Genomic DNA, 14777 nt, shown 5'->3' with positions numbered 1-14777 from the left:
TTTCTTATAAGATTTTTTCAGGTTTTAGTAAGATTCTTTTCAGGTTTTCATGATGCCGAAAGATTCAGTTTCTAAAATAACTGTTTCTTGTAACATCACTTTATTTTGACATAACAAAATGTTCTATATTTCACAAAACCAATTAATCTCATTTAAGCAAACTCTACTCACAACATGATAACTTTGTTGCAATGACAAGAAACTTGTGAAACACATTTTGTTTAAATTAGAACTTTGAGAGATCATAGCCTACATATGTTGGGCAAAACACAAGGGACCTTTATTGGATCCTTAAGACAATTTAACCACCCATCCATATCTACAGTGCATCCAAGAAGTAGTCAGACCCATTTAAATTAAATTTTTCCCGCAAATCATCTACACTCAATTCTTCACCATGACAAAGCCAAAACAGGGTTTTAGAAATGTTTGCAAATGTATTAAAAAGTAAACGTTCATGTTGACACAAGTACTGAGAACCTTAGTTGAAGCAGTGATTAAAGTCTCATGTTATGTGATTGCTCTCGAACAGTTATTTCCAAAGACTGGTTCAGGACCCTCAGGTGGGTCACAAGAGACTTTATTAAGGTTGCCAAATAAATGTGCTAAATCTTTTCCATAGTCAAAGCTTTGAGCCACACGAGGGAGCAAGAATGTTCATATTGTAGTCTACCTATTAACCTTTTAATCTGATCTGAAAGTCTAGCCTACATTCTGTTTGTTTAACTGATGAGAGGAAATGTTAAGAATGAGATGCCTGTTAACTCTAACTAAATGTGTTAATTTGGTCTCATTTATAAAGTATTTAACATGTTTTCAACAACACATGCTTTAAACCAAATTTTGATAAATCAAACGTACATCTCTTCAAAATGAATGGTTGGTGATGTGGAAATGACTGTAGAAATGGTCATGAAGGTCCATTTACTCACAAATTCGCCTCTCATAATTTATAGATAAGTAAGCCTGTTGTGAGTTGTGGTTTGTCATTTAAAAAAAAAAGTCAACCCCCAGAAAATTTGTGAAACACTGCTTTAGGCTACAGTATCTCCTCAGACAATGATGGGCCTTTCTCATGTTTGACAAGTCTCAGTCACAACATGCAAAAACTTTATTATATATAGTGTTATAACAATAACTTAATTATAATAATGTATAAGTTAATATCTATAAATAAAAAATGAAAAATATTAACAGTTAACTAATTTTAATAGGAAACTGAGCATAATTTCTGTTGTCATGGTAGCAGCAATATGCTGACAAGCAAATAAAGATTCATCCAAACAGTCCAAAGTTTGACACTTTTATAAGAATTAGAGTAATTTAGAGAAATCTGGTCATTGTTATCTCACACCAGTGTTTTTATTAATGCTCTCTGACTGTAGACATCATTTCCCAGAAGCCCTTGTTATTATGGGCCCCATCTCCACATCTCTAAAGGGGACAAGCATGTTGCAAATCAGATTTGAATTTGTCCTTTCCCCGTCTGTTGCTGAAAGCTTCAGCTTTGACCGTCATGGAGGAACATCAACGGCGTCCTGCTTTAAAGGCCCAGTTCACCTAAAACCAGGGGTCTCAAACTCGCGACCCGCGGGCCAATTGCGGCCCGCTAGACGATATTTTGTGGCCCCCACCTTAATATGAACGTTTAATGTTAGTGCGGCCCGCGAGTTTTATATGAATGGCACTTTACAGTGTTGTGTGCGGAGCTGAACGAACCTACCAATCACGGTGGGGTATATGGCTCTCGGGGGCGGGACATCGACCGGGCTTGATGCAAGCAGAGAAACATTCTCAATGAGTGACAGTTACAGCAGCGTTGCCATGGAGAGTTCTCTCCGTGCCTGGCTGGCTGCCTCGTTTCTATTAAACGCGGACATTCGTCCCAGCGCGCTGCGTTCACAACACCTCGAAAAAAAAGTTTTTTAAGTTGCTGCCCAGCGGGACATTATACGTATGTATGTCTCTCTCTGACAAAATAAATCAAAGTGATGCGTACGCGGCGAGATAAAAGAAAAGTAAGAAAATAATGTAGCCTAATGTGGTCTGCAGTCACATACCGACACCTGTCCGTCGGCAATAACAGTCCCCGATAAAACAGAAGAGCTGCTGAGTTTGTGTCCAATGCACGGCCGCACCACAGCCAAGGATATATTCCAGGAGCTGTGAACAGACTGGTGCATTACCACGGATGGAGCCCCGTCTATGACCGACTGGTAGCGCTGGTTCAAAGAAAGTTAGAGGAAAATGCAGATCCAGCAGTCGTTCTGCATCGTACACCAACAGGCACTGTGCAGCATGTCATGTCTGCTGTCCTGAGATGTATCAGTTACATCAGGTCCAGGAGTTTACAGCACCGCCAGTTCAGGGCCTTTTTACAACATATGGTGATGTACTTTACTTTAGTAAAAGTACATCATTTAGTAGTGTCCTGAAGAGATTTTTTGACTTAAGAGCAGAAGTGAAGAAATTCATGGAAGATGACAGAATGGATGTTCCTGAACCTGATGATCCAGGGTGGGTTATGGACCTTGCATTCCTAGTGGACTTAACACAGGAGCTGAACATCCTTAACCTGAAGCTCCAGGGCCCTGGTCAGCTTATCACTGCAGCTTATGAAAATGTGAAAGCCTTCTCCGCTAAACTGAAATTGTGGAAAACTCAGCTTTCTGTAAAATATCTCAGCCATTTCACAACATGCAGGTCTCTCGTGGAGGAGGGCACAGCCTTCAGTGGTGGTGAATATGCCTGTGCTAGTGAAAACCTTCTGCAGGAGTTTGATCAGCGTTTTGCTGACTTCAAGGCACGCTGTGACACTTTCCAGCTGTTTGCTGACCCCTTCTCAGCTGATGTGGAGAGTGTCCCAAGTATGTTGCAAATGGAACTTATTGACTTGCAGTGCAACAGTGATCTAAAAGCTAAATTCAGAGAGGCACAGGGAAAAGCAGACATGACTGGACAATTCATGAGAGAATTACTTCCATCCTTCCCTGAGCTGTCAAAAATGTTCAGTCGGGTAATGTGCCTTTTTGGAAGCACGTATCTGTGTGAAAAACTTTTCTTGACTATGAACTTTAATAAATGCAAGTACTTAGTGATGCCCATGTTGAAGCTGTACTCAGAGTTTCTACTGTAACCTTGATCAGGGCAAATGTTGCTCAGCTGTGTGAGCAGAAGCGCTGCCAGGTCTCTGGCAAGAAATAGAATAAAGCACAAATGTATTCAGGGATTGTATGTGTTGGTTCAGTGCAATGTTTCAATAAGTTATTAAAAACATGGAAATAAAAAAGTAAATTTTCAAAAATATTGCGCTTTCTTGTAGTGCTTGAACGTTGAAGTGGCCCTCCTATGAGACGACAATACCAGCAGTGGCCCCAAGCCAAATTGAGTTTGAGACCCCTGCCTAAAACGAATGCAAGCAGCCGTGCCCTTTTGAACAGTACTATTCCTAAACCAGTAGATGGTGTCCAAGTCATATAGGGCGTCCTCCTGTTGCTCCCATACAGACTGAGAAGTAGTTAGCTAACACAAAGTTTATTATGTAGGCACTGTAGAGTCCTGATATTAGCCCTCCACCTCAAGATCAATATGGATATCAAAATATGTATTTATTATAAAACCAGAGCCTAGAGACACAGACGATGGTTGCTTTTACTCAGCTTAATATATGATGGTATGTTGGCACAGTTCCGGCCGCTACATCGATTAACCCTAACTTTTTAACCTACAAAACAATAAAGACAGTGCAGTGAAGCGAAATATGTAAAGTGAGGAGTGGGTGTGGAGCAACTGACTTATCATCACAGCCGCCATTTTGCCATTTCATTACAGTGTAAACACAGGTGACATTAATAACATTCATTAGGGCCCTCTTCTACTTAGGTTTGGCCAGGACACTGTGCATGCTGGCTCACTGGAATGTCTGTGACACACTAAATAGAATGAGCCAATAATTCATTTGATCAATTGAATCTGTGCTCAAAATGGCTGCTGTGTAAAGGGCCCATATATGGTCACACACATATATATATATATATATATATATATAGTATTCTTTTTAAATAACAAAAACAATATACGTCAGTGGGCTATAACTATAGACAGAAAACATACATTACATATTTAACAACCATAAGTCCACAAAAACAACCTGGGAATTTACAGTGTACATTACAAAGGATACTTACATTACAAGTTCCACCAATCCCACGTGGGACTTCCCGGAGGCTTGACGACTCAACACACTGTCATCTACCTTCACACAGGGTTTGAATTCATTTAAAACCTGTACCCTTTCTATGGGAACAAAGTATAACAGCACAGTGTAGCTTTACGCATGCTATCCGATTAACATTTACTTTGATTTAAACAAGAAAACAAAAAAACACACTACAAAACAACAAAGAATATATGCATTACCAATCAACTACTTTGACAGCTTTATCCAACCTAAGTGTAAAATGACATCTAAGCAGGTTTAGCATCTAGTTACTTTAAACCGTAATTAGAGCCGGTTTTAATCAGTGTGACTCATCACCTGGTGGGGTGGTGTGCCTATTCAGAAATCCTCTGCCAAAAACTGATACTGGGAGCCATAGCTATAGACTGTAATTGGCTACTCTGCATTAAGGGGGCGGGACTTAGCAAAGGGTCAATTGTGGCCAAACAGGTGTTGCAGGTTAGTAATCAGGCATGACATTAACGGGATGTGGCCGATGCGATTGTGGCCGATGCGATTGTTTCCCATAATATGTGTTTTTAGGTTGTAATATCCTTATATTTGAAAACTGAACTATTATTTCATGATTTACAAATGGGTTATAGAAATTATCTCTCTTGCATTATGTTACCTGCTCTGTTCCCTATATTATAACCAACCCAGTACTTTTTACCAGTTTAAATATCTTTGATGAAATTCAGTTTTCCACTTGCCAAGAAGGGATAGTAGCTCCTGCCTTGTCACTGAAAGGTTATATTTGTCTCAAGATGACTTGATTTGATTCATTATTACAGCCCATCCTGTCCGTTTGAACTTGAATACATTTAAATGGGCAAAACAATCCATAACAACGGATTCCAAAAAAGTGATTGCAGCTCATACCTTGTGTGTGAAATATTATACTTTTTTACCTCAAACAACTTATTAATGAAAATTTCGGGCATCAAACCAACGTACTTTCCTCATAACCATAAAGATAATGTCATTCAATGTTGATTTCTAGGCATAATGTTAACATTTGTTTTATTTTTAAGTCAGATACACTAAGGTCAAAAGAAGTGGATCGGCTAACATCTGCCAATATTACTCTCAAGAAGTAAATCAAGTCATTTTGATTTCATGCCTCAGTTTCACGTGATTCACGTCATTTGGTGTTCTTGGATCCAGCCAAGAACTTTCTCTAGAACTAGCCATTTTTTCCCACCACCATCCATTGAAGTAAAACTATGACAATAAATCACCTGATGTTAAAGTCTAATAACAAATATTTGTCCACTGAACTCTGTATAAATAAAAAAAAATGTATATCTATGTTGTGACTCATGCAAAGTATTTTTGTGACTTTTCTAAAATAAAATGCTTTGGATTTTATTTGACAAACCTTTTGTCGACACTAGACGATGACTTTTTATGACAAAAAATAATGACTTTTTTTGGCACACAATACCATGACTTTTATATACTAAACTATGAATGGATTTGACATACTATACTAGGACTTTTTATGTCTTTTTTCGACATAGTATACTATGACTATTTAAAGATTTTTATTTTGTATATTATACTTATATGTATATATTTTTGATCACTTTTTTCAAGTTACTATAATATCCCTCTTTCGACAAACAATACTATGAAATTTTACGTCATACTATACTTTGACTTCTATGACATTTTTCCACATACAATATTATGTCTTTTTTATCACTTTTTCGACAACAATACTTTTATTCACTTTTTTCAACATACTGTACTATATAATACTATGCCTTTATGACTTTTACAACATACATTAGAATTACTTATTTCAACATACTAAAGAATGACTTTATCACTTATTTCAACATACTAAAGAGTGACTGTTTATCACTTATTTCAACATACTATAGAATTCCATCATTCAACGAACTAATCTAATACTTTATGTACTTTTTTTGTCATACTATGCTATGAATTATTTCGACATACTATTGTATGACTTTCTAATTACTTTTTAATTACTTTTTTTACATACTATACTATGACTTTCTATCACATTTTTCGAGAAAATTATTAAGTTTGATTTCTGTCTTTGACACACCATAGAATGACTTTTTTTAACATGCAATTCAACGACTATTACTTTTTCGTCAGACAATACTTTTTGATCACTTTTTGCGACATACTATAGTATGCATTATTTTAACATACTATACTTTTTATATTATATATTATATCTTTTATCACTTTTTTCAAAATACTATACTATGACTTTTAAATGATATATTTCGACATACTTTACTTTGACTTTCATGACTTTTTACAACATACTATAGTATGACTTATTTCAACAAAATACGGTTTTACTTTTTATCAGTTTTTTATACATATATGGAATACTATGGAAATACTTTTTAATAACTTTTTTCAACAAAATATCCTATGACTTCTTTTGGCATACTATGTCATGGCTTTTCTAGGCCCTTTTCAACATACTACAGTAGAGCTTTTTTATAACTTGTTTTCCACATATCATACTATGACGTTTTTGACATACTATATTATGGCCCTTTTATGACTTTTTATCAAACTATAGTATGACTTTTAATAACATTTTTTAACATAATATACCTTTCTTTGACATACTATACTATGGCTTTTTTGACACACTATACTTTTTTTTTCAAACTTTTCTTAGGTTCTGGGAACATAGCTGATAACCTTAAATTCTCAAATTAAAAAGATGTTAACAATTATTACATTTTGGTATTTTTATAGTCACCCAAACCATTTTTTTAAATTGAAAATTTAGTTAAACCAAATAAATACTAGTGTTGCACAGTAGTGTGGTGGCTAGCACTGTGGCCTCACAGCAAGAGGGGTCCTGGGTTCCGTTCCCGGTCTAGACAGGTCTTCCCGTGTCAGAGTGGGTTCTCCCCACAGTTGAGATACTTCCTCCCACGGTCCAAAGACATGCAGCTAGCTTCGGTTAATTGAAGACTCTTAACACCCTAGGTGTGGATGTGAGCGTGAATGGTCAGCTCTGTGATAGTCCGGCGATCTGTCCAGGTGAACCCTGCCATTCGACCAATGACAGACCCCCGGACCATTAACAGGATAAGCGGTTACGGATGATGAATGAAACAAATAAATACTAGTCAAACTAACAAACAATCACTTGCTGTATTGAATTGCAACAATGCTTTCTCAAGATGTATCAACAGACTAACAGGGGAATTAAAAAACCCCACAAATAAACACAACATGCTTACATATTCAGGGACACATGACTTTGGGGTCGATGGAGAGCAGAGAGATTTGCAGCTCTGAGTGACAGCCTCATGTAATGGTCTGAGCACACCTGTCTGCAATTGGCCATCAAGCAGGGTAATGATAGGATTAAATGTAATGAGTGTTCTGTCCACCTGGGGCTGACATTTTGACAGCATGAGAGAATACAGAACACTGTGGGTTTTGTGACTTTTTAAACATACCATTATAAGATTTTATTTGAATGATGTTTAACAAAATACTACACTTTGGCTTTTTATGACTTTTTTTGACATACTATACAATGTATTCTTTCATGACATTTTTTGACATGCTACATACATCAAGACATACATACTACAATATGACTTTTTATTACAATTTTTACAACACTTTGATATGGAATTATATACTATGATATATATTATGAAATTTCATAGCATATTATAATACACTTTTTTGACATTTGTATGACATTTGTATGGTATACAATACTATGAATACTCTGGCATACCAAACTATGACTTTTGATGACCTTTTTATTGACATACTATATTAATTTAATTTTTTTGAGATACTACACTATGACATTGTTTGACACTTTCCTATGACATACTATACTATGACATATTTCGTCACAGTTGTTTTGGCATACTTTACTATGACATTTTTATGACACTCTTTATGGAATACTAAACAGTTACTTTTCAGAATATACTATAATAATATATTTCTATGACGTTTATTATTTCACTTCATTTTTATTTGAATTGCATACTATACTATAACTTGTTCATGGCATACTATATAATACACTTACCCTGCTTTATGGTCTATTTGACTCTAAATGGACCATCATTTACTAAATGAACATCATGCTGTATTGAAGAAGACTTGAAACTAGAGATTGAGACCATAACTCATGTTTACAATGTTTACTGAGGTAATAAATCAAGAGAGAAGTAGAGTCATTTTCTCATAGACTTCTAAACAACCAGACTTCGATTTGCAACCCCTGATGATCCCTGAGTCGCCCCCTGATGGCCATTAGAAAGAATGCAAGTTTAGGGCAGTCCAGCATTGGCTTCACTTTTCAGAACTTTAATGAGGGTTAATGAGGATAATGGACACACAAATAGGATTTTAAATTGGTGTGAGGCTGGTCTCTAGTTAGCTAGTGAGCAAGAAAGTGAAAACAGTAAACTGAAAGTTTAAGTCTTTTGTCACTCCAAATTATAGCAGTATGAATCAGAAAATGAAAGAGAAAAAGAATGGCTTCTACTCTCAGCCGATTATGACCGTCATACAAATACTTTGTATGACGTTCCTGTCAAATCATAAAACAGTTCTCCCCGTTGTCACTTCATGCGAGCCTCTTCCACCCCATTCACCTCCAGCCCCCGTCATATCCAGTACCCTGTCCTGTTCTTCATCCCAACGGAGTCCATTCGCCAAAGACTCTCATTGTTCATCTCATCATGCGCATGTAAAAAATTATTGTTTCACTCTAAATGAAGTCTGTCCTGATTAAAATGAACATGACAGGTGGTGTCTATGAACGGTAACTTGAGTTCATCAGACAAAAAAGGTTTTAAAAAAGCAATATGACAAGGACAATATAAATGTGCTGAAAAGTTCTCCTAATAGAAAGAAAATATGGTATTGAAGGTCTTAAAAAGGGAATATCTAATCAGGGATTGAAAAGGTCAAGTTTCTCTTTCACCATCGAGTGTGGGTCTAACTTGATTCACACTTGAAATATAAAGGCATTAATCATCTATCCATCAGGGACGTGGCCTCCTTGGACTTCTCTGGAGGGAAAGAGCAACCAGATTTCGACATCTACCATCTGAAATTTAGAAATTATAGCCTGTGCAGGTCCCTGGAGGGACGGAGACAGCGAGAAAGAAGTAGGGCAAAGGCACGCGACTAATCCTCGATTGAGCAGCACTCCCATCCCTCCAGACTGAGCCTGTAATCTGTGGGTTAGATCCACCCTGCAGGGACAGTCTCACGGCTTCTGGCTCCAGCTGTTTGATGGCTGGATTAAGAGGTCAAGTGGGATCAAGCATGCCTGTCGCACAACACGGTAGGCCTAATAACATCCAGTTACTGCAATGAGTTCTTTACAGGCCCCCTTCCAGAGCCTGGTCAAGCCCTTTACTTTATCCTTCATTGGAGAAACTGTGGGGTCAGAGGGGAGGACAGGAGGTAACAGTACCAAGAGGGTGTTGGAATATTCACATGTTGATTTAAAAATTCCTTATTTTTTATCAATCACGTCTGGTGATATTCTATATTTTTCTCATTGATCACATGAAAAGACCAAAACCAATAGTAAATATATCCACTAACAAGCCTGATATACCTTCTACTCTGTGACAGAGAGATCCGTTATTATCTAAAAACTAAAGCATATCAGTGAGTTCTTTTAAATTTAACACTCAAGCAACTTTTGAGCCAATTTTGAAATGTAGCAAAAGAAAGTGAATGGGCCATGTTTCCATCAGCTGGTGTGGAGCTAGCTTTGGTCAGAAGTTGGCACTATAGGCTGCACATGGCTGTAATATGGCAGGTTCATATAGCCATCTAACCATATCTAACTCATGTACGATAAAAAATGGAGAGAGGTTTTCAGGAGTTTCAATTGCTCTTTCATGTCAGCTAGTATTGTCCATATTTCACGCCGTAGAAAAATGAATGCAATGATTCTAATGCACAGGAGTATACAACGGTGGAAGACAGCTAATCTTTGATATGAGTTAATTGTTCAGAAGTTATTCGGCAAAGGCTTTTCCACTTTGCATTTAACGCAACAACTGCATTAAAAAAAACACCTCAAGTGAGCGTAAAATCTTTCTTTCAAATTACGCAGTTTTCCAGTTTCTAACGCAAAACTTCAAAATGCACATAAGAAAACATTTGTGGGAACATGGCTCCGGTTGCACTGGGTTATATGTTCCCTGACTTCAGTTCCATGAACACACTGTAGTTTACTCAATCCCACCTACATGGTCATGCTACCACAAATCACTACTCACCAGAGCATCAAATGTGGATTAATCCGCTGCTGAAAACAGTCCCCCAACAAATGCACAGTTTACTGCTGTTTGAGTAATGTTTTGTTAAAAATTAGCCCAGCTGTTTGAGATTGCAATGCTAAATAGGGAACTGTTTCAAAACATGTTCACTAACCTACCAAGATGATAATCCAAGTGGCTGAAATATGAATTTATGCTTTTTCAAAAGTGGTGGTTGGTCTAGTTTTAACATAGCGTTCAACAAGATGATCATATAGTTTGCATTTAATACTAAATCACTCTAACACCACTAGTGACCAAAAACATAGAAGTAAAAGTAAAGATAATATTTTGTTCTGTACTCGATGGGTTGAAAGTGATAATGTAAAGTTTTCAGCACTTATTTACAGGTGTGCTTTGTATAGTGTTTATTTGACCCTATCACCAGTCAGCACTATCCCTTTCCCAACAGGAACACAAGAACAAAGGCCCATCAGAACGGGCAGACTTTCCGTGTAATCACCAACGCAATCATCACAAAGAGAGAAGCATCAAGAACACAACACTACCTCAGAGTCTATTTTAAGCCCCTTCCTCCAGGCGCTATAATGTGGAAATGTGAGGTAGTAAAACTCTGCCACCTCGCAGCCAAACCTGATTACGGCTGCCATTCCTAGAATAACGAACTCTGGGATGTTGTTGTCTCTCAGAATCTTGGCATAACTACTTAAACAAGCAGCGCGTTAAAGAACAACTTAATGCTTTTGAAACACTTCCTGTCAAGCTCAACTGCTTCGCCCACATTGTTCCTGAGAGAGTGAGTTCCTCTGTGCAAGGCAGTTTTCCGTGGGGCCAGTGACTGATAGTCTCAGAGTGCCTCTGACCCATAGTGACCCACACTTACCTCTAGAAATGCCTCTGATAGGCCGGCCCACAGATTAGCAACTGAGCTGATGTTGTGTTTTATTCATGCTGGGACAGTGGCAGTAAGAGCCACAGTGGAGAGACATGCAGGATTTACACTGGAGTTCAATTTTGATACCTGGAAGTTGACAAAACAATTTCACCACATGTAGCTGCCTTAGGGCTCTTGATGATATCACATGATCTTCTTCAGGAGATGGAATTCGCCCGGATGTCATGGAATTCGTTTGAAATTAATTAAATATATTGTTACAACTAATGGCGAAAAAAGGGAATTTTGCACATCTGCAATCCCTGACAACTGGGCAAACCCCGCCTGCTCGAGTGTGCACTGGTGGAGTAGTCTTAGGACTTAGTTTCACTCAGCTATGTAGAAACATAATATACACAGCTTTTGAAGACAGTAGCTTGGCTGGAGAGAGCGTGGTTGTTAATAGAAAAGAGAACTGGTGTTTTGGCAAGTCTCATTTCCTGTTCCTACTTATACCTACAAAAAGTAAGGCGCTGTAATTCGTATATAACCCATGTTATCGTGAGCTTGGAAATGCATGCTGCCACTATGGAAGTCAGTTAATGTCAATGTAAAGAGCAACAAAGTCCACATAGGGAGGAGGTCAGGGTAGATGGGTTGACAAACACCGGACTTTCACCTAGGAGACAGCTGTTTGTGTCTCGTATGAAATCAAAGTCAATGTTGACTTTTTTCACCTTACTTTTGTTACATAACTTGTTTTACCCAACAAATGCAGTTATTCTAACCCAAACCATGATCTCTTCCTAAACTGAACCAAATAGTTTTTGTTTCCTAAACAACAGGTTCTGCACTGCGGGGGCTTGTGCAGGTGCACAAATCACTCTTGTTGCAGGAAAGTCGCAGGACAATGCACAACAAATGAGAAATAACTTTTAATTATACATCATACGAGCAGTTGTATGAGAGTACGTTAAATTTGACTGATAAAGGAAGAGGAAGACTGCAAGCTAATCCTCTTGTTTTAAATTTCTTTGACTACTGGATCCGTTCATGGTTTGAGGGTCTGTTAAAGGCACTAAAGATAAACTTATGATCTCTCAGAACAAGTTAGTCAAAGCCCATGTTGGCAAACAGCATCTCCAACAGCGTGGCTGGTGAACTTTGAAGGACAGAGCAGTACAATTACAACTACAAGGGAGCAGCTTGCTTGCAGAGTGAATTACTTACATGGACAACTGTTCATTTAGGTTCTGTGTTGCACGTAAAATCATTATACATCATTTAAAAAATTTGTGTTTTAATGTTTGACTTGACGATGATCATGATGATATAGACATTTATTGTACTGATTTGTTGGTGGGATAATGTCACCAGGACTCATCTGCAACTTTCCTTTCTTCGGAAATCAAGGACTAAAAAGGAAATAAGCCTTTAACGTTATTGTGGCGTCCTTGCTATTTTTGTAGTTGCATGGGACTTAAGGCCCTTACACACTGGGGGCGTTTTTCTCCTGCGATTATTGGTAAGTCTACATCATTTTTTAACTGTTGCTTCCGTCACAAATGCTTTCATACATAATATTACGCTGTGAAAAGGCAATGTACTTATTTTCGGAACAAGGTAGATTTTTCTGAGCTTTCCCAATGCTTAAAAAGACATCCACCAATCACGTTGTGCTGAACGGGTTGATTTGCGCATATGTTTATGAAACAACAACACAGAGGCTCTGTAGTCAGAACCAAGATGGCAAACTTAATAACTCCTCTAAAACTTGACAAAGGCAAAGATGACCAAATCCACTCTTTCCGTTCTTACATTTCAAAATGAAAGCCCTAGAAAATATAATAGTCATGGATAAGTATTTCACAATTCCATGTCGTTGATTCATCGCATCCCTAGTGTGTACATGACTTTACTGTTCTTCCTCTCATAATTTGTAGAAAACTTCCAAATGCTGTGTCATTTTAATGTGCAGCACATACCCGAAAGACATATCCCTTCACTTGTAGTTGTAATATGATTTAGACTTGCCCCCTTTTTTAGGAAATGGTCTTTTTGCTTTGATGCAGAGAGCTAGATGAGAAGGTTGATCCCACTCTCATGTCTGCACAGTAAATGTGAAACTGGATATATCAGCAGCTTAGCTTAGTTTAGACTGGGAACAGCTAGCCTGGCACTGGTCATGGGTAACAAAATCCACCTACTAACACCTCTGACGAAGCTACTGGAAAAACATGTTATATCTTGTTTAAGTTTCCAAACATGTTGAACTATTACTGTACTAAAGAAAGACTTCAAACCCCTTTATGCTTTTTAATGTTACAACCAATACAAATCTTTATCAGACTCATTTATATGATTTAAGTAGAGGCAATGGATAAGACCTTTTCAGGCTTATGCTCTCCTCCACATTATTTCCCCTTGGTATTCCCATGTTAGTTAAGCTTCTAGTAAAGCTTTATCTATTCAGGGAATCCCATTGAGACAAACATCTCTTTTGCAAATAAGAGCAACTTCAGAAGAAATAACATAAACAAAAGATCACAAGAAAATTAATTAACTCTAAATAAACACACACACACACACGCACACACATATACACACACACACACACACACACACACACACACACACACACACACACACACACACTATTTATCCTGATATGATTAGAAATACTGTATAAGATATTAAAATCCCTCAGAGGAATGTGTGCCTCTGACTTAAAGCTGTGCGGCAGTTCACTTGACTAATGGGGTGCATAGTACTGGAAACCCGTTAGATTGCGGAACTTTTAAAGCTGACCGACCCTGTGATCTGGTGTCATCTGATGACACCATCAGAGTGACCTCTGACCTTTCCATGTAACTCAGGGATGAGCTTTATAGCTATCTTGTGAAATTAATGGAACGACACGGTGAGTGAGATGTCCAGAGGTTTAAGTGGCAGCTGCATTAGTTACAGGACATCTCTGTAATCCAACAGAGTGCTGCAGGGATGATGTATTTTTGTAGGCCAACCTGGACGTCAGCATCGCACTGATTCATGATACTTACACGTTTTGTTCAGCAAGATGATCTTCACAAATGAACGCCACTTTTAAAATTTGTGAAGTGTGAAAGATATTGGCAGAAGTAAAAAGCTAACGTTAGGCTATAAAGGAACTACACCACGGTCACATGACTTCACGTCCCCACCCTTAAGCTCAAGGCTGACTGCTGTTCTAGTGATGATGTTTGGTAGTCTTATTTAGCCACTTGTTAGCAATCGCCTTCAAAGCTTTAAAATTCACAAGAGGGGTATTTACTGAAGTATTTTGATATTGTAGAATAAAACCTTAAAATCTCTTAATTGAGTGTTTAACCACAGACTTTATTTCCGGCGTCTAACC

The sequence above is a fragment of the Anoplopoma fimbria genome, chromosome 17, assembly GCF_027596085.1.
Source record: "Anoplopoma fimbria isolate UVic2021 breed Golden Eagle Sablefish chromosome 17, Afim_UVic_2022, whole genome shotgun sequence".
Lineage (NCBI taxonomy): Eukaryota > Metazoa > Chordata > Actinopteri > Perciformes > Anoplopomatidae > Anoplopoma > Anoplopoma fimbria.
The sequence above is the reverse complement of the archived record's forward strand: the minus strand, read 5'-3'. Positions refer to the sequence as shown.